The sequence below is a fragment of the Tasmannia lanceolata genome, unplaced genomic scaffold (genome assembly GCF_043159265.1).
Source record: "Tasmannia lanceolata isolate RefF3 unplaced genomic scaffold, GAP_Taslan_0.1 ptg000020l, whole genome shotgun sequence".
NCBI lineage: Eukaryota > Viridiplantae > Streptophyta > Magnoliopsida > Canellales > Winteraceae > Tasmannia > Tasmannia lanceolata.
In genome coordinates, this window is record NW_027518697.1 from 92950 (window position 1) to 115794 (window position 22845).

At 39.1% G+C, this 22845-nt stretch overlaps 1 long non-coding RNA gene across 2 annotated transcripts; it reads right to left on the minus strand.

Moving 5' to 3' along the window:
• Window positions 1-3658: 3658 nt before the first annotated feature.
• On the minus strand, window positions 3659-22370 carry LOC143854810 (uncharacterized). 2 transcript variants are annotated; one of them, XR_013237592.1, is made up of 9 exons: window positions 22108-22370; window positions 21946-22028; window positions 21746-21826; window positions 7078-7143; window positions 6890-6942; window positions 6753-6791; window positions 5371-5607; window positions 4219-4362; window positions 3659-3932 (listed from the first exon to the last, which is right to left on the minus strand). It is a non-coding gene; the product is annotated as an uncharacterized LOC143854810 (long non-coding RNA). The 2 variants fall into 2 exon arrangements; XR_013237591.1 differs by having other exon boundaries at window positions 21723-21826.
• Window positions 22371-22845: the final 475 nt, after the last annotated feature.

A 22845-nucleotide genomic window follows, 5' to 3' on the forward strand; every position in this document is an offset into this window, starting at 1 on the left:
ACATGCAAGTGTAAGAGGCAGCAACCCTTGATATTTGATCCAACGACAGCCTCTTCAAAAGTGGGAAAGTGGGCTGCTGTTGGATCAAATATCAAGGGTGGCTGCCTCTTTTTCTTTTTCTTGTTGGACCTGGAACATTGAAAATCCTATTTTCACTGTTCAATCCTAACTTCTATTAACGCCTATTTGGCATGCCAAAATAAATTCATAAGAAAATTTTAAAAAAATGGAGAAGTGCCACCTCATTTCACATAAAGCATGCCAAATCAAATTCATAAACTGTTAATCAGATCACAAAGTATACCAAATGAAATCACCTCAGTTCAAATAATCAGGCCAAAAAATGAAATTCATAATTAGCTCACATAAAACACCCTAGTTCACATAATCAGATGCAAACAGATCTAAGAACCGTACAGAAAGATGTTTATATTTGAAGAAATTAATCCTAAAAAATTCAGAAACCTGATTTTGTCATACTGAGAACCTCTTCAGAAACAGAAAACATGAAAATATGATTTTGTCATATTAGAAAATAATCTGAACATGAAATCAGATACCATGCTATCTTAGCAGATATGATGGAACATAATTTACGTAACTGATTTTCAAAATGCTAACCATGAAAGCATATTCAAATATATGACAATGTTTTATAAAAAGCAACAAAACTCCCCAAAAATATATTTAAAAATAAAAATAAATTTAAATAGAGAAAATGAAAGGAATTTTTTTAAAAAATAAAAAACGGAAACACCTACATCTTCTTCTTCTTCATCTTAAACTTTTCGGCTGGAAAGTGGGTGATGGGAAAGAGGGCAACGAGTTTCGCGCTGTGTGTGTGTGTGTGTGAGAGAGAGAGAGAGAGAGAGAGAGAGAGAGAGAGAGAGAGAGAAGAAATACCTGGCAGAGTCTGGGGTTAGCTCTAGGTGAAAATTTTAGTGATGGGTTTATTTTGGGTTCTAATGTATGTTTTAGCACCGGCCAACGTAAAACAGTCGCCATAAACTTTCCAAATTAACTACCTCTGACAATGTGCGGTGTTGCATAAACCATGGCAATTTTACATTTTTAGCGATGGAATTTATCATTCTGTCGCCAAAAGGAAATATTAGGCTGCAACGGGTGGCGAGATTATCAAAATTTAAATGGCGAAGTATCGGTTTATCCATCGCTAATATCACATATAGCGACGGTTATCACGCTGGGATTTCCGAACGAATTGACTGGAGAGGTTGTGGGGTAATAGAAATAGCTAGACAAGTGACGATGGACAATTAGTTATGTTGCTTTGCTCAGGAATTTAACAAAAAATCATTTAAAACTGTCACTAAAACGTCATCAGTATGGACGGGGCTCTTAAAACCGTCGCTTAATTTCTGGAAATAGTTACATTGAGAACTATTTTGAAGCAAATAACTACACTTTAATGTTATGTGAGAAGCTTCATAATCTAGACTAGGACTCTCCCAACCAATTCAATGAATTGTCACGTTCTTTGGCGGGCCCCTCTCGTAAAAATAATACACTTATAATGAATGAATGATGATACAAATTAAATGGACTGTATACTATTAGAAAAGAAAAAGAGAGGAATAATCAACGATTCACATGCAACTTTTCTTCATAGTGTCAGCGCACCAAGTCCAAGCACTTCAATTATCCACGTGAAGCACAATCAATCCCTGGACGCCTTTTTTTTTTTTTTTTTTTTCACTTTGCTTTGGGCTAATGACTAAAACACCCTCACTCCTCAGGTAATATATAGCCATATAGGTGGAATCTAGCTGTTTGTGCTAGAAATCGACTAGCAAGACACAAGGCTATCGTAGGGTGACCAAGTGGGTCCTTGTGCAATATGTTAGATTAGAGATCTCATTAATTGCAAGATTAAAAGGTGTAACAATCAAAGGCTTGATGACACCTCAAATGGCTAACATAAGTCTAGAATCTCCTCATGAAAGTGAGACTACAGGCACCAAGCACATATGCCATCACTTGTCCATTGGATCATGCTCGGTTCGTTCATCAAGACCTGGTAATAAAGTTCATATTAATAACAATCGGGTGGTTTCATTGAGTAAGGGTCTCTTTCATACCTCTAAATTAATAGTCTGCATATAATTTAAAATGAGAATGATTATGCATTTAAATATGATCTTTTGCAAATAATGGCTATAATATATAGTTCTAGAAATAAGATTAATGCCCCATTTCTCAAATAAGATTAAATTAAAAGATTCTTATTGTAAGGATTAATTGGAATGACATCCAATGCCCTCCCTCATGGTGTGATCTTAATCGTTGTTGAAAATTAATGGAAAAGTCCCATTCATCTAAGAGGTGAGAAGGATCTTAACTAACAAAAACAATAGTAATAACAACAGTTGGTCCTTTGTACCTCATGCGCGCCTTTAGGACATAGCTTGCTTACTCATAAAAAACAGTTTTCTTACTTAAAATCCAAGAAACGCTGCCAGGACAGCAGCAGCAGCTTGATCATGTACCATCTTTTACGTTGTTTTCAAACTAAAAACCTGACGTATCCAAACGGCCCCATAGTATTTCTTGTGACCTCCCACTCCCACTTGGTAAAAAGCCCCCCGCCGCCACCACCACACGAATTGTATGAATTACCGTCCTGCCGGTTTGATAACAAGACTACAAGGGGTCATGTGGAGGACCCATTCATTGCCCACAACATCAATCATCTGACGTACATTTATTCACACCATTTCCTCGTAAGATTATACTGTACATACCTTAGGGAAATGATTTTTAGGGAACAACCTATTTATGTTGTGTTCCATTACATGGACGGTTCGGATCATCTAATGATGTGGTCCATACACTACTTTTTGAAAACTAAAGGACTATAAGGGCTTACACCATATAAAAACTCCTTTTTTAGAGGGTATAAAAAAGGAATTATTAAATAATGGCTGCACAATGAAAAAAACGAGAGGTGCTCAACCATCATATCCTTACCATTTATTTTTTAAGCCTTGTAGTGGATGGTAGTCTATGGAGCAAGATCCATGCCCCTCGGACAATTCTAACCCTCGATATATTAATTATGTGGTCACTAATCGGAAGCCAATAAAAAAAGCAATAATCTAAATTCCTAAAAAGCCTATACGCATGAGGGGGCACTACAAGAAAAGGGACATTCACCGACGGTCATGACCGTCGGTGTATATACCAATGAATGTCGGTGTAACTTACACCGACACTTTTAGTGAACGTCACTGATGCTACCGTGACTAAATGTATATACCGACGTTTATTGAAAAACGTCGGTGATACCATTTATACCGGCGTTTAGGAACGTCGTTATAAATAAAAATCAAACGTTGCTATTAAGGTAATCGCCGACGCTTTAAGAAACCGTCGGTGTATATAATATTACACCGACGGTCACGACCGTCGTTAAATCCCAAGTGGCCTTTGGATACGTATATTTACCGTCGTTGTTGGAGCGTTGGTAAGTACACCGACGGTTACTGACCATTGGTGAATATGCTATTCAGCGACGCGTTGATAAGACTGGCACATTGTTGAAATCACCGACGGTCCTGACCGTCGGTAAATATAGATAAATTTTTTTTTTAAAAAAAATCCCTTTATTTTGAATATGTCCATCAAATGGAGATACAACCTGTAACATCCCTTGTTTGGGATTTAGTAGTTCAAAAGGAAATTAGCATCCCTTGTTACATCATATGTTATACACTCAGTAAGTAGCTTTATGGACTGTTAACAAAACATGTTGAAGGGATTATGCGTAAAAAAGTAAAAAAAAAATAGAGAAAACAAAATTCAATCACATATACCATTAATCAATAAGGTTTTACGATCCTCAAACATGTAATGCTTACATCTAAAGGATCATTTTTCTCTTGATCCAATGCCCTCCCAGGACTTGTAGTATCCTGTACAAAACGCAAAGGGATCTAAAGGATCATTTGTTGTTTGAAATATCTAAACATTCACTGGAATAATGCAGAAAAGAAGCAAATGGTATCTACTGTATTTGTTGTTTGAAATTCACCACATACAAGAAGCATAAAAGAGTATAGAATAAAAAAGGGAAATGGATTTCAAAGAAATTGCAGGTCTTGATGAAGATAATTAACAACAAAAATGTGCAGAGACAACTCCATATTATAGACAAATCATTTTCTAGAATTTTGGCATAGTTTAAAGAACGGAGAGAACCTGTTGGGCAAACATATGAAGAGTACTCTGTCCGCTAGTCAGCATTGCGGCAGAAACAAAAACAGCTTTTGCAACCTGAAATGGAAACTCCTCCATTGCATAAGATATGCATGCACCACCAAAATCATGGCCCACTAAAATTACCTGCATAAGTATTGGTAGTGTTCCAAATTCAACTCAATAATTGTTTCAATAGCAATGAAGATAATAGAGAAAAGCAGAACCAGCAAATGTGGTAATATTGAAGAATATCTTCCACAAGTATATCAATGATAAAAATCATATAAATTTTGCAGTTTTGCATGTGGAAGGTTCTTCCAACAATAATGTAGCCTGTTTTTCGTATTTTTTTTTAATAACAATGCTAAGTTTTGCTGATCAGACTTACATTTGGAAGTTGCATTTAACATGTCAATAACTTCATCTGTAGTGATTGGGGGATTGAGGTTAAAAAGGTGTAGTAAAGTGAGAGTTCAGTTAGTAAAAAATGACACAGCTTTTACTAACAATGAGAGCTGAGCTAGTAAAAAAATGGCATAGCTTTTACTAACAAAGCATTTATGGAAGTATAAAAATGATTTGCAAGACCACCAGGTGGTTAAATTATAAGAAAAACAATACAGAAAATTGATGAGTTGAGAAATTGGTAAAAAATCAACACAAGGATAGAGTTTTCAAATCACAAACGAGTGGCAGTTTCTAGCCATTGCTATGTTGTGAACAACATGATAAGCAGTTGACCAGGGAAGAATCAAGGAAACTGAAAAACCGATCAAGAACATTGTTACAATAAAGTTAATAAAACATTCAAAAAAATAACACTGTTACAATAAATTCACAATCAATACTGGCTTGCTTCTCCATGGAAACTGGATGGGAGATGATCATCTTGTAACTCTAGTTCCCTAAATCAAGTGATGCTGGGGATGTGAAGTAGACATCCACCTCCCAGTTTCTAGTGATCAAAATGTTGCATATGTTAGGATGAACAGTTTTCAAGTCCCAACCTGTAGACGAGAAGTGGTAGCATCATTGACTAGAAGAATACAATTGCGGCCAACTCTTTTGTCATGTATGTTCTTCGAACCAGAAGTTACTAAAGCATATGTGAGTTGAGAAGAAATTAATGGAAGCAAAAGAAAGAAAACAAACCTTCTTCCCATCTCCAAGCTTCTCAAGAAAATCAGTATGTGGCTTTACATATTGAGAAAGACTTGTAATGTCGTTTGTATCAAATGAATGAATCCCTGAGCCAGTAAGATCTATGGCATCAACTTTGAACCCACCCTCCTCTAGAAGTGCAATGGTTTTGTACTAACACCAAGCACCAAAACCACCTCCATGAACAAGAACAAAATGGTTGGTCTCTAGATCATCAATCTTTAGATCCTGTTAAAGGAAAATGACTAGAAGTTAGAAAAAAGAAAAATAATGGGAAAAGGATTTGACCCCCTTCTGTTCTCATCCTGAGCTTGGATTAGTAGATTTATCAATCCTTGCAAGAAATTCATTAAGATAAGAAGCAAGCATTTCCCATCCAGAAAAAAATTAGAAAATTAAATTCTCAAATCCACCTTTGTCCTCTATCACAGATGAACATGTCAAGAAATGGCAGAGAAAGAAAAAACTTTCCAGATCCACATTTGCCTTCTATAGTTAAGAAAGAAAATGCATGGCCTGAGTTACATTACAACAACTACCGTTTTAAATGATTATTTCTAGTAAATGTAATAAAAGTGTAAAGTGTAACAATTGCACACTACTCAACAAGTGTGCCACTTCTTGAGGTTTCAATCAGCTGTTGGTGTATTAAGGTGTGTTCAGTGTAGTCTATGCTTCAAGGATCGAAAGGTCAAAAGAACTGATGGTGCACACATAAGTCAAAATTAAATACACCCAATGCCTACTGGCTCAAGGTTACACACATGACTTAATCCTGAATAAAAGCCAATGAACTACAGATAGGATACAATGGACACTAAACAGAAGCCTTTATCTCAAAAGAGAACTTGCATTGTTCTAGAAGGTGGGTATGCATCTTTCCTTAGTCATACAGAGCAAAATTGTTAAATACATAAAAATCTCTCGGAGGCAGTTACTCCCCCACAAAGTACTTAACAAATGGAACAATATATGTGATAGAGATCGGCCTCATGGTAATCACATTTTTTTCTATGGCCAGGGGCTGGTTTTGAAATATAAAGTTCAAGCTGAGCTATGAAAAAGTTTCTGAACTTCAATGGAAAGCCTAAGTCCATATTTGTGAACCCATGACTCGATTTCTTAATTTTATGCCTCGTGACTCGTAAGAGTTTTTGACAAGAATAGAAATTCAGTTGGAAAAATATAATTTTATATCAAAAGATGAAGAAAGCAAACAATATAACCCAATAGCACATAGATAAAGCACTAAGTGAAAAAATATAAATAATGATATGCTTGTAACTTGCATGCATAAAAATAATTAAGCTCTAAGTTCCAACTTCCAACTTGGATTCACAATAAAATATGTTTCTCTATTACGGAGACCAGACCCCTTAAACTCAATGCTCTCTCCCTCCAGCAAGCAAAACCTAAGACAATGAAGTCACGAGTCAAAAATCTAACTGAACCAGAATAGCACATTACTATTTAATGTGAGAGAAGATGAAGCACGATAAAAAATACTTACAAATTCTCTTTCCAAAATATGGTACAACCATCCATTGCCTCCCCAGTACGTCTCTGCAAGATCGAATAAAACATCTAATGTTAGCTCGAATCATTTTACCCATCAAAGTAACAGATCAAGATTCATAAGAAACATAACAAGTATAAAAATCAAACCCACACCCATGTTGAATTTTGCAGAATATTCACCTTAAAGCTACCAATATAGCCTTTGTTCCTCATACCACTCAAAAGATCATCATATCTATCCACCTCCTGAGGGGTTCACAAATAATAAGGCTCATATTTGCAACATAATGCATATATAGAGATCTAAATAATTAAAAAAAAAAAAACGGCATAGAGATCCAAATAAATAACACCATGTTTGTTGCAAGGATTTAAATCAGGTTGGCTTTTCCCAGCCCAACCCAAGGAAATACCAATCAAACCTGACCTGAAAACAGGTTGAGCCCAACCGAAGTTGCACCCTGATTGTATATATGGGAGGTAGGACACCTATATAGGTTCATGGTCAAAATAAGTAATACATAATAGTCGCTGATAAGAACAGTCTACAACTCAACACAACAATTAAAAAGTTTATCCATATCCTGAAGAAAGACATGATTTCTGCGCATTTGCGTCTGGCCCCTCCCCACTAGCTTGAGCAGGCATTGGCCCATCATCTCCTGCCACATTGTCCTCATTACGGTTCAGCCTTGGGAATATGTCCTCTAATAATTCATGCATCTCATCTTGTATCATCGGCTCTTCTTCATTCGCTCGGCGATGTGAATCAGCCGTAACACCCAACGATGATCCAGCTTCCCCATGGAAAACCCATCTGGTGTAGCCCTTCATGATCCCATTGACAATCAAATGGTCTTGGCATTCAATCACATCAAGCAATGTACGGTTCACACAAATAACACATGGGCATTTGATCTTGTTCCCAAAATGTGTATTAGCAAGTGCGAATTTAAGAAACTGATTAACCCCATCCGTATACGCCGGAGCAATCCTATTTAATCCAAAGTTGAACACGAGTGAGACGTATATATTAAAATAACGAATAAGCCAAATCGAGGGAAAGTAATAATACTTATGATGGTCGTACCTTAGCACTTCCATCCAACTTTTATCCATTGCTTTTCTCCTGGATTTTTAAAAGGCTAATTGATTTGAATGTGTAGACACCCCATTTTGTTTTGTTTTAATCAACAAATAAATTAGTGTGTTAAATCCATGTGAGAACCCCCTCTATCATTGATTTATATGTTTTAGGTTATTAATATCTTGATCTGACTTTACGGATCATCAATCGGGACAAAATAAGCTAGGGTCACTTCATAGCCCGGACCCTGATTCCATTCCGAGACCCGATTTCCGTAAATCGTTAGATCAATGGCAGATCTTGACCTGGGTCTAACCATCCAAAACCACCTAACCTCTCCTCTCATCCTAACCATCCAAACCTCACCTAACCTCACCTAACCTCTCCTCTCATCCTAACCATCCAAACCTCACCTAACCTCACCTAACCTTACCTAACCCCACCTAACCTTACCTAACCTCATCCTCTCATCCTAACCATCCAAAACCACCTAACCTCACCTAACCTCCTATCCCATTCTCCTATAAATACCCTCTCATCCCACCATCCAAGAGGAGAAGAAAAGGAACCCCTCTCTTAGAAAATTCATCCCTCTCCCTCATCTCTTCAAGGGTTCGGCCATCCTTGCCGGATCGGGTGATTTTATACGTTGGGTGATATATATCAAAAGCAGTCATTATCAAGCAAGGAATCATCTTCAAGGAATTAACATCAAAGAAAAATCAAACACAAAGTGGATTTTCAAAGAGGTAGGCATTTATTTCAATTCTATGTAGGGTCTGCTTTCATGCATATCTTTTACTTTAAAAGAAAAACCATGTTAGGAAGCATCTAGGATCAATCCTTAATCATATTCTTCTTGATGGTAGACTTTGAAGTTATACATGTTTCCCTCTTCTCTTAACCCATCTTATCTTCATTTTTATTTTTCCCTAATGGTTCACACCCTGGTTCCCCCTGGTTAGCCTCTGGTTAGACCCTGGTTGCACCCAGGTTCGCTGCTGGTTGCACCCAGGTTCGATGCTGGTTGCACCCTGGTTCCCTTGCTGGTTCGCACCCTGGTTCCCTGCTGGTTCGCACCCTGGTGCACCCTGGTCCGCACCCTGGTTTGTACCCTGCTTCCTCCTGGTTAGACCATGGCTAGTCTCGGGTTTGCTCCTAACTTAGACCCGACTCACTAAACCCCATACCCATAAGCCTTAAACCCTATAACCATAGCCACACATCAACCCAAGCCATACCTTTGTCCACTCACTGAGGCACACCATTTATCCATAAATTTGGTTACATTAAATCTAACCCAGCCAGGCCACCTGCAGCTTAAGTCAAATCGCCCCAATACAATCCAACCAAGTGGGATCACAACCCAGCTCAACTGAGTCAACTCTAGCCAACCTCCCTAGTCGAGTTGACCCAACTCTCTAGTCGAGTATGCTCAACCTCTTTAACTAATTGGACTCTCCCCTTAGTTGACTCAATCCAATTCCTTAATCAACCCATCCCAATGCAACCGAGTCGCATTCGACCAAGTTGCGGCCTTCCATGTCACAACCGAGTCATTCCCCTATTCTACTAATGCCCTTTTACACCTAATAGAACTTCCTCCCTTTTGCCTAACCAAGTCATATCCCAACACAATCTGAGTCGCATGTTTGAATCCATTTGGCCGAATCTCATAAGCCCGCCCATTTTGAATTCCCAAAATTCAAACCCTTGATGATTCCTGTATGCTCAATTCTTTGATGCAAATTCCCAATTCCAAAATCCCATTGCTAAATCAATGTTTCTGAATCTCAAGTCCAATGCTCAAATACAAACCCGATTCCTGATCCAAATACCAATCCTGTTTTCCAAAATCCAAGCAACCTCCCCAGTGGAACTACGTGTGGCTTGATCCCCATCACGGGGTACGTAGGCAATTTGGCACTCCCAAGTTCAGTCGCACCTTTCTCTATCTTTCCCATTCCCTCACACTATTCATCATCTCGATTCATCTCGTGTCTCTCGGAACCATTGGATTATGGTTTCCGTCGTAAGAATCCTTAGAGCCCAATTTAGGAACAATGGTGTCGTGTCGTGTTGTGTCCTAAGTTTTAGGGAGTCCTAGAGTTAGGAGTCCAGCCTCATCACGGACGCTTGCTATGTATAGCAACCGTGCCATAGGTCTAGTTACACTAGTCACCCAATCTTTCCCTAGGACAAGCCTAGTAAACTAGGATGTAGGCAAACCTGCATTAGTCTAAGGGACCATTTGCATTTAGATGAGAATCATATAGCATCTTAGATGAAATCCTAAGATAATAAAATCCTCAACTTGAATTAAATAACTTCTCCTAAAACTGTTGAAACAGTCAATCCCGTCTAGGTCGGTGTCCTAGTTGAGTTAGGCATAAGTAGCTTAGCTTAGGTGCACCGAACTACGTCGACTCTGATCCCAGTGAGGCTTGGGTACGTAGGCAGCTTGGATGTCTGATGGCATACCACCCGCGAGTCGGCACCACAAACAAATTGTGGTGTTTTGTATATTAATTTTCTTGTAAATGCTTAATCAAATCACTTAGGATTTTCCATGAAATTAGAATTCTAGGAGAACTTTCACTTAGAATGAATCCAGACAAATTAATAAATCAAGATACACATCTAGGATTCACATTAAAATTAGATCATAGGATGCATGTCACTTAGTTCGCACATTAACATAGAGTTGAATGAGCCATTTAAAATAAATTTAAAAGAATTAGCTTTTGGAATCGAAGACCGATTATCGGGCAGGAATGGTGCATGTGGCGGATAACTCCCCATACCTTCCATTCTCGTAACCAGGTAGCGAGTCTAGATTTCTGGTTAATTACGGGTCCTAGATCCCACATCTAGGTGGCGACTCTGTCAGTCTCTTTCGTGTGGAATTCGGATTGCCTTAGTGATCCCAAGTTCACAGGAAAGATTAATTCAAATCAATAATTAAATGCACACGCCAATCGCGTGGATACGAGAGACCAAGAGAGAGAGCACGGCGGCTCGCGCCCCACCCCTCTCGCGGGATCGGGTACCACAGTCTGGCGACTCTGCTGGGGACCACCTAACTTCATTAAAATTTCAAAAGATAATTCATTTGAATTTAATTTAACTGGCTCATAAAAACTCTATACTTGTTAGATTAGTTTGTCTTGTTTTATTTTCTCTCATCACATTTTACTCGAACTTAATTTAACAAAACCTGAAGGCATCATAGATTGCGCGAACTTATTGCACACACTTACATCACTTGCATCTAAACCCTTGCATCTCACATTCACACACGTCCTATTTTAGGAACCCGGAGTGTTATCTAGCATGGTTGACTGGGATTTCATCACCTGGTGCCTCTGTGCTAGAGAAGCATTCCACCCTTAGCCTAGTACCTTTATGGTGCGTAAACGGATCTATTGTTCACGTACTGATACGCCGGACACTGGTACAGTATATCGAACATGGATTCGCGCTAAGGGAACTCTTGGCCTTACCCCTAGATTAACCCACACATGCATGTAGTATACGAACACATGTGCATCACATGTGTGAGCCTAGTTTAGGATATCTTACCCATTGGTGTCTAGATTAGGCCGTGGTCCATCTTCCAATGGTCACGATCGGTCCTTATATACACGAACAAAGTCATGAGTCGAGATTCTCTCTCCACTCCGATAGATTAGGATTAAGGTTGATGCCTTCAGGTAACACTGATAAAATGTGAAAAAAAAAAATTCCCTTTGAGTTAGGATATAAATCCCATCATTTCCAAAGATCTCATAGGATTAGTCATTCATGATCTATCCGTTGAAAGCAATCTTATGCTATCTCATCTAATCTTTTGATCATGCGTCTTTCGTTCTTCTGTCATACGATTCGATCGTATCTTCATGCCATCCCCTAACTGGCAGATGCAGAATCTCACAATCTTTCGATTATGCGTTCTCATGATCTGATCATGCCTGGTCCAGATAATCCAATCTTGCTTGTACCCCTGGTCTGTTCCTCCTCTAGGGGCTACCTTTTTCAAGATTATTTTGCTAAGTCCTTCAGAGTTCACTCTCAGAATCCTTGAGCTAGGGGCATTTCCCTATGCGAATCAGTCATCATTGTCCAAAATTGAAAGTATCAGCCATGATGATGTTCAGAACGAACCAGCCTTCGCCGAGCCTTCAACGCCAAACAGTTGCAGCAGTTAAAGTTTTAGTCACTTACTATTTTATGTTGAGTCAGTCATCATGGTCAGTATAATTGTTGAGTCCGGTCTTACAGTTAAAGGTCAATGCCTAGTCCAGGCAAGTTATCTTCTGTTTCCCTTTCTTATTTAGAGTTGTGAATCCTGAGCATGTTCAGGATAGGTCGTCTGATGTAATAGCTTTTCTTTAAATAAAATTTCAGTCAGTTCCAAAAAGTTCACTTGTGTCTGTTCTTAAGTGTGCTTCTGATCTTAAAATAAGACTCCCTCTTCAAATGAGGACAAAATTGACGAAACTCCACTTGAGTCACAGCAATTACTTGAACGAGAGGAGGAGCGCCAATCCCAACCTTTCAAAGATGAAATTGAAATGATAAACACTGGCACTGAAACTTTGATTCAGTGAATGCCGATTGAAAATACATTACCCTCTAAAGAGTGTGAAGAATTGATAAAATTATTTCAAGAATAAGAAGATTGTCTAGAAAAGCTACAACCGATACCAGGGGCAAGACATAGATGGAAAGCTCAAAGAAAATGAAGAAAGTGAGAAGATATATGCTATACAAGGGGCATAGAGTGGAAACAACTTTCATATTTCCAATCAATGACCTTGGTTCTCAAATTCATAACAAAAAGCCAACAAATTCAAGATGAAAAGTTCAAGAGCAAACAATGAAAAGTGATCATCAGATATCGAGAGTACGAATCCATAGATGGAGGATGTCAAAGAATAAGTTTCGCTCTATGAAAGTCAAAAGCACGTATTAGAATCTTGGAAGAAGAAGATCCATTATCTCTTACCTGGAAATGCCGTCAAACTCCGTAAAAAAAAAAAAAAAACAAAACAAAACAAAAAAGAAAAAAATAATCAGTACCAGACGGACTCTAGCCAATCTGAACATCGGAAGGCCCCCTTTGGCCGAATAAATCCCAAAATCAGAACCAATGTCAAAAGAATACCGGTTTGCAAACCCTTCGAGCCTGAATAAAATTTTCTTGAAAACCCATCAAACCAGGGGCATTTCCCCAAACTACGCGAGACCTGATCCCTATACTGGGGTACGTAGGCAACTCGGTTGAACCGAGTTCGGTCGATTCAAAAAGGAAAAGAAATTCAATCATTTCAAAAAAAAAAAAAGAGGGACAAGTTCCAGTAGAAGAGAGGTCAATTATTCCAGAAAGAAAGAAAAAAAAAGGAAAAAATCAATTAACCTTCAAACAATTTATCTTCAAACTAGGGGCATTCGCCCTGAACTACACACGACCTGATTCCTACCTTGGGATATGTAGGCGACCTGTTCACAGGTTCGGTCGAAATCTTTGTTGAGCCTTAAGCCATTCTTTGAAAAGCCCTATCCTACCTATAAAAGTCCTTCTGGTGTTCAGAACTAATGAGCTAGATCCCGAGACAATAAAAAAAAAAAATGATGAATAAGAAAAAGAGCGGAGTTTGAAGATCTGCTAGACTGAAAACCTGAAAGGGCGGTCTAGGCAAAATTTAAGATCATTTCCCTGCTAAGTTGAAAACCCGAAAGGGCGGCTTAGGCAAAAGCTAAGGGGATAGCCTGCTGGATCGAAAACCTAGAAAGGTGGTTCAGGCAAAAGTTAAGGCTAGCGCGGTCCGCCAAGTTAAAAACCCTGAAGAGGTAACTTGGTCACGGTAAGAGAATCAATATAAGAAGGCTACAGCCGGTATCAAGACTGAAGATCAACTGAAATTCAAGCAAATTCAAGTGATATCCTCAAAACTGGGGGCATTGAAGCTAAGCAATCTTAAGGGGCGTAATTAAATCCTTGAGGCATTACTGTTTCAAGGAAGAAGTCCCATGTGCACCAATTGAAAAAAAAACATTCCTTGAAAGGATAGACTTACCAAATAAAATATTAACTAAGTCAGAAGTATTACTGTGTCTGTCAGTGTAGTCAGTCAATCTTTGTCATTCTATGTTCACTCCTTCAGAGCTGCTCAATCTTTTGAGTAGTGCATTTTATCTAAGTTTTCTCTTTAGAAAGAGTCAATCGTCGTCCTGGTGTCCAAATGATGCAACTGTCTCGGTGAAGAAGGCCCAGCCTCGTCAGCTCCCTGCGATCGTATGAAGGAGTTCGAGAATCTAGTCAAACAGCTACATTTCAAAGAAGATCAACTCAGAAGAGTTCAGAAGTAGAAACATCAGAAAGCCCAACTTTCGTAAAAAGATCATACCCCAGGAAGGCACCTTAAGCTTGGAAGAGCCCCAGATGCAATGGTGGTTGAGCCAATTTCTCAGAAAGATGAACCATTAAAATTCGGAATCTCCTTCCAGTTTGTTAAATACTATCCTGGTCAAGAAATGTTTATCTAAACACCTGTCAAGAGGCAAATCCCACTTTTCCATGATTATATCCGAGAGAGCCATTGTTCTAAATTACCAATCTCAAATGTCTTGTTCAAGGTTTCAGTTATCAAAATCCCCAGAAGACAAGACCAACAGTCTCATTGAGAAAAATCTTGTTGAAGTTTCATAAAAGTGTTCCTAATCCATCCTTGTTACTAATGGTTCTTCGTTCATAAGGTTGGTCGTCTCATCATTCGTCAAAGTCTTGGTTTCCACTGTCTTTACTGGGCGCGATCTATAATGTCCCCGATTTCATTGAGTTCAAAAAAAAAAAAAAAAAAAAAAAAAATCCAAAATTCATCAAATCCAATTCTACGTCAAATTCAAATTCATGAAAACCTCTAAATTCTTCGAGCCCGTTTGTGAACGGTGCCTCTTTTCTCGAGGCCATTTGTGAATGGTCTCGTCTTCTCCTTGAGCCCGTTTGCTGACGGTACCTCATTTCCCAAAAATAAAAATTCATCAAATCCAATCCCTGATTCAAACAAATCCAATCTTACGTCAAATTCAAGTTCATGAAAAATCTCATGTCCTCTTTGAGCCCTTTTGTGAAAGGTGCCTCATTTCTCGAGTCCATTTGTGAATGGTCTCGTCTTCTCCCTGAACCCGTTTGTGAACAGGTTTCTCATTCTCTGAGTCCATTTGTGAATGGTCTCATGTCCTCTTTGAGCCCGTTTGTGAACGGTGCCTCTTTTCTCGAGGCCATTTGTGAATGGTCTCATCTTCTCCTTGAGCCCGTTTGCGGACGGTACCTCATTTTCCAAAAATAAAAAAAATTTATCAAATCCAAATCCTTAATTAAAAAAAAAATCCAATTCTACGTCGAATTCAAATTCATGAAAACCTCTAAATTCTTTGAGCCCGTTTGTGAACGGTGCCTCTTTTCTCGAGGCCATTTGTGAATGGTCTCGTCTTTTCCTTGAGCCCGTTTGCGGACGGTACCTCATTTCTCAAAAATAAAAAAAATTCATCAAATCCAATCCCCGATTCAAACAAATCCAATCTTACGTCAAATTCAAGTTCATGAAAAATCTCATGTCCTCTTTGAGCCCTTTTGTGAAAGGTGCATCATTTCTCGAGTCCATTTGTGAATGGTCTCGTCTTCTCCTTGAACCCGTTTGTGAACAGGTTTCTCATTCTCTGAGTCCATTTGTGAATGGTCTCATGTCCTCTTTGAGCCCGTTTGTGAACGGTGCCTCTTTTCTCGAGGCCATTTGTGAATGGTCTCATCTTCTCCTTGAGCCCATTTGCGGACGGTACCTCATTTTCCAAAAATAAAAAAAATTATCAAATCCAAATCCTTAATTAAATAAAAAATAAAAAATCCAATCCTACGTCAAATTCAAGTTCATAAAAAATCTCTAAATTCTTCGAGCCCGTTTGTGAACGGGGCCGCCTCATTTCTCGAGTCCATTTGTGAATGGTCTCGTCTTCTTCTTGAACCCGTTTGTGAACGGTGTCTCATTTTTTGAGTCCATTTGTGAATGGTCTCATGTCCTCCTTGAGCCCGTTTGTGAATGGTGCCTCATTTCTCTAGTCCATTGGTGAATGGTCTCGTCTTCTCCTTGAACCCGTTTGTGAACGGTGTCTCATTTTCTGAGTCCATTTGTGAATGGTCTCATGTCCTCTTTGAGCCCTCTTGTGAAAGGTGCCTCATTTCTCGAGTCCATTTGTGAATGGTCTCGTCTTCTCCTTGAACCCGTTTGTGAACGGTGCCTCATTTCTCGAATCCATTTGTGAATGGTCTCGTCTTCTCCTTGAGCCCGTTTGTGAACGGTGCCTCATTTCTCGAGTCCATTTGTGAATGGTCTCGTCTTCTCCTTGAGCCCGTTTGTGAATGGTGCCCCATTTCTCGAGTCCATTTGTGAAGGGTCTTGTCTTATCCTTGAGTCCGTTTGTGAATGGTGCCTCTTTTCTCGAATCCATTTGTGAATGGTATCGTCCTCCTTGAGCCCGTTTGTGAACGGTGCCTCATTTCTCGAGTCCATTTGTGAATGGTCTTGTCTTCTCCTTGAGCCCGTTTGTGAACGGTGCCTCATTTCTCGAGTCCATTTGTGAATGGTCTTGTCTTCTCCTTGAGCCCGTTTGTGAACGGTGCCTCATTTCTCGAGTCCATCTGTGAATGGTTTTCTATCCTCCTTGAGGCCGTTTGTGAACGGTGCCTCATTATCCAAGTCCATTTGGGAATGCTTCTTATCCTCGTTGAACCCGCTTGTGAGCGGCGTCTCATCTCCTTCTAAAAACTGTTTGAGAGCGATCTTTGTCCTTTCCCTTCAGAATCCATTCGAAAATGATATCTCATTCTCTAATTGCCCGTTTGTGAACGGCGCCGCATCGAGTTTTTTTATTATTCAAGTTCTAGGGTTTCATCTAAGGTTTTGCATTATGTTAAGGTGCGTTGTGTCTAGAGAGTCCTTTGTCGATTAAAGCTACGCAAAATGGTTCTGTCATTTTTAACTTTGGTATTCAATGACTACGTCATCTCTACCAAAGAGGGGCATCTGTAGACACCCCATTTTGTTTTGTTTTAATCAACAAATAAATTAGTGTGTTAAATCCATGTGAGAACCCCCTCTATCATTGATTTATATGTTTTAGGTTATTAATATCTTGATCTGACTTTACGGATCATCAATCGGGACAAAATAAGCTAGGGTCACTTCATAGCCCGGACCCTGATTCCATTCCGAGACCCGATTTCCATAAATCGTTAGATCAATGGCAGATCTTGACCTGGGTCTAACCATCCAAAACCACCTAACCTCTCCTCTCATCCTAACCATCCAAACCTCACCTAACCTCACCTAACCTCTCCTCTCATCCTAACCATCCAAACCTCACCTAACCTCACCTAACCTCACCTAACCTTACCTAACCCCACCTAACCTTACCTAACCTCATCCTCTCATCCTAACCATCCAAAACCACCTAACCTCACCTAACCTCCTATCCCATTCTCCTATAAATACCCTCTCATCCCACCATCCAAGAGGAGAAGAAAAGGAACCCCTCTCTTAGAAAATTCATCCCTCTCCCTCATCTCTTCAAGGGTTCGGCCATCCTTGCCGGATCGGGTGATTTTATACGTTGGGTGATATATATCAAAAGCAGTCATTATCAAGCAAGGAATCATCTTCAAGGAATTAACATCAAAGAAAAATCAAACACAAAGTGGATTTTCAAAGAGGTAGGCATTTATTTCAATTCTATGTAGGGTCTGCTTTCATGCATATCTTTTACTTTAAAAGAAAAACCATGTTAGGAAGCATCTAGGATCAATCCTTAATCATATTCTTCTTGATGGTAGACTTTGAAGTTATACATGTTTCCCTCTTCTCTTAACCCATCTTATCTTCATTTTTATTTTTCCCTAATGGTTCACACCCTGGTTCCCCCTGGTTAGCCTCTGGTTAGACCCTGGTTGCACCCAGGTTCGCTGCTGGTTGCACCCAGGTTCGATGCTGGTTGCACCCTGGTTCCCTTGCTGGTTCGCACCCTGGTTCCCTGCTGGTTCGCACCCTGGTGCACCCTGGTCCGCACCCTGGTTTGTACCCTGCTTCCTCCTGGTTAGACCATGGCTAGTCTCGGGTTTGCTCCTAACTTAGACCCGACTCACTAAACCCCATACCCATAAGCCTTAAACCCTATAACCATAGCCACACATCAACCCAAGCCATACCTTTGTCCACTCACTGAGGCACACCATTTATCCATAAATTTGGTTACATTAAATCTAACCCAGCCAGGCCACCTGCAGCTTAAGTCAAATCGCCCCAATACAATCCAACCAAGTGGGATCCCAACCCAGCTCAACTGAGTCAACTCTAGCCAACCTCCCTAGTCGAGTTGACCCAACTCTCTAGTCGAGTATGCTCAACCTCTTTAACTAATTGGACTCTCCCCTTAGTTGACTCAATCCAATTCCTTAATCAACCCATCCCAATGCAACCGAGTCGCATTCGACCAAGTTGCGGCCTTCCATGTCACAACCGAGTCATTCCCCTATTCTACTAATGCCCTTTTACACCTAATAGAACTTCCTCCCTTTTGCCTAACCAAGTCATATCCCAACACAATCTGAGTCGCATGTTTGAATCCATTTGGCCGAATCTCATAAGCCCGCCCATTTTGAATTCCCAAAATTCAAACCCTTGATGATTCCTGTATGCTCAATTCTTTGATGCAAATTCCCAATTCCAAAATCCCATTGCTAAATCAATGTTTCTGAATCTCAAGTCCAATGCTCAAATACAAACCCGATTCCTGATCCAAATACCAATCCTGTTTTCCAAAATCCAAGCAACCTCCCCAGTGGAACTACGTGTGGCTTGATCCCCATCACGGGGTACGTAGGCAATTTGGCACTCCCAAGTTCAGTCGCACCTTTCTCTATCTTTCCCATTCCCTCACACTATTCATCATCTCGATTCATCTCGTGTCTCTCGGAACCATTGGATTATGGTTTCCGTCGTAAGAATCCTTAGAGCCCAATTTAGGAACAATGGTGTCGTGTCGTGTTGTGTCCTAAGTTTTAGGGAGTCCTAGAGTTAGGAGTCCAGCCTCATCACGGACGCTTGCTATGTATAGCAACCGTGCCATAGGTCTAGTTACACTAGTCACCCAATCTTTCCCTAGGACAAGCCTAGTAAACTAGGATGTAGGCAAACCTGCATTAGTCTAAGGGACCATTTGCATTTAGATGAGAATCATATAGCATCTTAGATGAAATCCTAAGATAATAAAATCCTCAACTTGAATTAAATAACTTCTCCTAAAACTGTTGAAACAGTCAATCCCGTTTAGGTCGGTGTCCTAGTTGAGTTAGGCATAAGTAGCTTAGCTTAGGTACACCGAACTACGTCGACTCTGATCCCAGTAAGGCTTGGGTACGTAGGCAGCTTGGATGTCTGATGGCATACCACCAGCGAGTCGGCACCACAAACAAATTGTGGTGTTTTGTATATTAATTTTCTTGTAAATGCTTAATCAAATCACTTAGGATTTTCCATGAAATTAGAATTCTAGGAGAACTTTCACTTAGAATGAATCCAGACAAATTAATAAATCAAGATACACATCTAGGATTCACATTAAAATTAGATCATAGGATGCATGTCACTTAGTTCGCACATTAACATAGAGTTGAATGAGCCATTTAAAATAAATTTAAAAGAATTAGCTTTTGGAATCGAAGACCGATTATCGGGCAGGAATGGTGCATGTGGCGGATAACTCCCCATACCTTCCATTCTCGTAACCAGGTAGCGAGTCTAGATTTCTGGTTAATTACGGGTCCTAGATCCCACATCTAGGTGGCGACTCTGTCAGTCTCTTTCGTGTGGAATTCGGATTGCCTTAGTGATCCCAAGTTCACAGGAAAGATTAATTCAAATCAATAATTAAATGCACACGCCAATCGCGTGGATACGAGAGACCAAGAGAGAGAGCACGGCGGCTCGCGCCCCACCCCTCTCGCGGGATCGGGTACCACAGAATGGAAGGATTTTGTATGGCCGAAAAAATAAACCGACATTGCTTTTAATCAACCAAATTGGTTATATATGAGTGTATGAAATGGGAAGAATTAACCTAAACCTAAAATGAAAACCCAAACCCTGACAAGAACTATTACATGAATAGTAATTAAATGACAACCAACCAAGCTTTGTTTAGGGAGATATTATATGATGGAGGGCCGTATGAACATTTACACACCATCCCATCCTTGATATTTGATCCAACAGCAGCTCACTTTTTGAGGAGCTGCTGTTAGATCAAATATCAATAGCAGCCATCAGATGCCAAGTCCCACTAAATGTAGAGTTTGGAGAATTGTTTGTATTCTATAGATGAAGTGCTATTCTACTTTAATGCAGATATTGGGTTCATGAAGTAACATACTCTAGATAGTGTTTGGAATTCATCTTTGGGCTGAGTTGTCACACATTTTTGAAGAAATTGAGATAAGTCGAACTTAAGACTCATGAAATTGTGAAGTTTCATAATGTAGCTGAAGCTTATAGGCATCCACAAATAAAGTTGCCTCAAGGCAGAGAAGTACACCTATTCAAACTGATGCTTAAGCCTGAGCTAATATGAACTAAATAACTGAAAAGAATAACAGTTGCAGATTATAGCATGTAAAAAGAAAACAAGACCCGAAAAAAAAATCCGCAGATAGTCAACATATAATTGAGCTCATGAATATTTAAATTCTTACAAGAAATTTGAATTTTTTTGGAGTAGATTATCAAATGAATCCTGGTGGAGCCAGTATTGGGAAATGAGGAGATCAAAATTGGGATGGGACCTAATGCAACACTGTATTGGACAATGAGCTACATCCTATTGAATGAATACTAAATATTAGGAGGGGATAATTGAAAGACACAAAAAACTTCACCAACTGCCTTGTGCAAAATAAAACAGATATGCCAAAGTAATATAATGATACTGTTTGATCTAGAGGTGTTATAAAAGAATTTCCAAGTGGAATTCTCTTTGAAACTAGCATTTCATCGGCATACAATAGTACGATCATAAAGCCACCATTACCGCAGAACAAAAATAGGTACAATGATCGGATTCACATCTTCTAAATCCTAAGATGAAGGAATCAAACTTCTTATACCAATACCTTGGCTTCTTTTTTAAACCATGAAGGCCGTGTTTGAATAACGCAAGTTTTAACTAGGACTGGTGGGCATGTGGGTAACACATGTTCAATAGTTTTAGTTTGCTATTAAGAACTTATTAAATATTTTTAATTTTTCAATTTTAACATAAGTTAATTTATACATAAATGGCATAACTTAATAATATCATGTACCTAAAGAACATCTATAACCAAACCTAATCTACTACTCATTCATTAGAAAGGATGAAAACAAGGAACAAAGAGAATTAAAAACAAGAGAAGAAAATAAATTAGAGAAATTGCTCACGGACTATGGAAAATAAGAACAAATCAATTAATGCAGGCATCAATATGATAAACAAATTCAAAACATGTAGAAAATTAACACACAAAAAATCCAGAAATTAAGTATAAAGCCAATGGATAAACCCCTTCATCAAGAAGCAGAAACCCTAAACAAAAAAGTTTAAATCATACATTACAGGTAAGAAATGAGAGAGATTAGGGAAGAGAGATTACCCTAAAGCAAAATAACCACAAACCTCTTGAAAGAAAAGCTTCTTCAACAGCTATACCGCAACCTTTAACGTTTTAAAGCCTCTTTAACAACAGATTTAGGGTTTCTGATGGACACGTACGAAGAAAAATAAATATAGATAGATTTAAGATAAATATATATATGAGAAGAAGAGATTCAAAAAGCCTAATTTTAAAAGAGAAAAAAAACCCTAGAAAACCACACCCTTTCTTCTTGCCTTCTTTGTCACGAAATAGGTAGGGAAACCCTCCAAATCTGCATCACTTCCTTTTTTTGGTTTCAAAACCCTAGAAAAAATAAATTGAAAATATTTATCAAAACCCTAGAGGGAATAAATTAGACAAAAACTATAAAAGAATTCACTACCTTATGAAGAAGACGCAGAAGAGATTCTTGCCGGAAAGAGATTAGTGCCGGATATTAACTTGGCGCGAGATGGAAAACAGAGGTGAAGGGAGAAACAATCGCGCTGAGGAGAAAAGGGAAAGAATACACTCGCACAGGAGGAGAAAAGGGAAATAATGTATTTTCGCGCTTGGGTTATGATAGTTGTCTTTTTTCGGATTTTTATTAACCATTACCAACGATCAATTAACGTAGCTAAAAATTCGCTTCAGTATTTGCGACGTTTTGTGCGAAAACGTAGTTGCTTTCACACATTTCCAACGTTTTAAAAACGACGTTAATTGATAATTACGGAAGCCAATTACGGGAAGGACTGGAAATTAGATGCACCGACGTTTATTATATAAACGTGGCTAATTAGTCAATATAGCGATGTTATTAATAAACGTGGGTAGATGAACGTCGCTGAAGGCTAAGTTTCTTGTAGTGGGGTTAGGATTGTCCGAGGGGTAGATCTTGCTCCATGGCCCATCCACAGCAAATCGGTCATATAATAACATATAATAAGATCAAAGAAGGTTTAGTGGGCGTGAGAATTTTATTTATTAGATCAAACGGTGGTATGGTTGTGGGTTCTCATCCGCAAGCAGAAGTCATCAAAGTGGTCTCTTTTGCTTTGAAATAACTTCCTCAGGTTCATTGCATCTCCACATATTCAAATCTAAGCTTTACTTTCGCTAGTGGAGTGAATGACTTGAC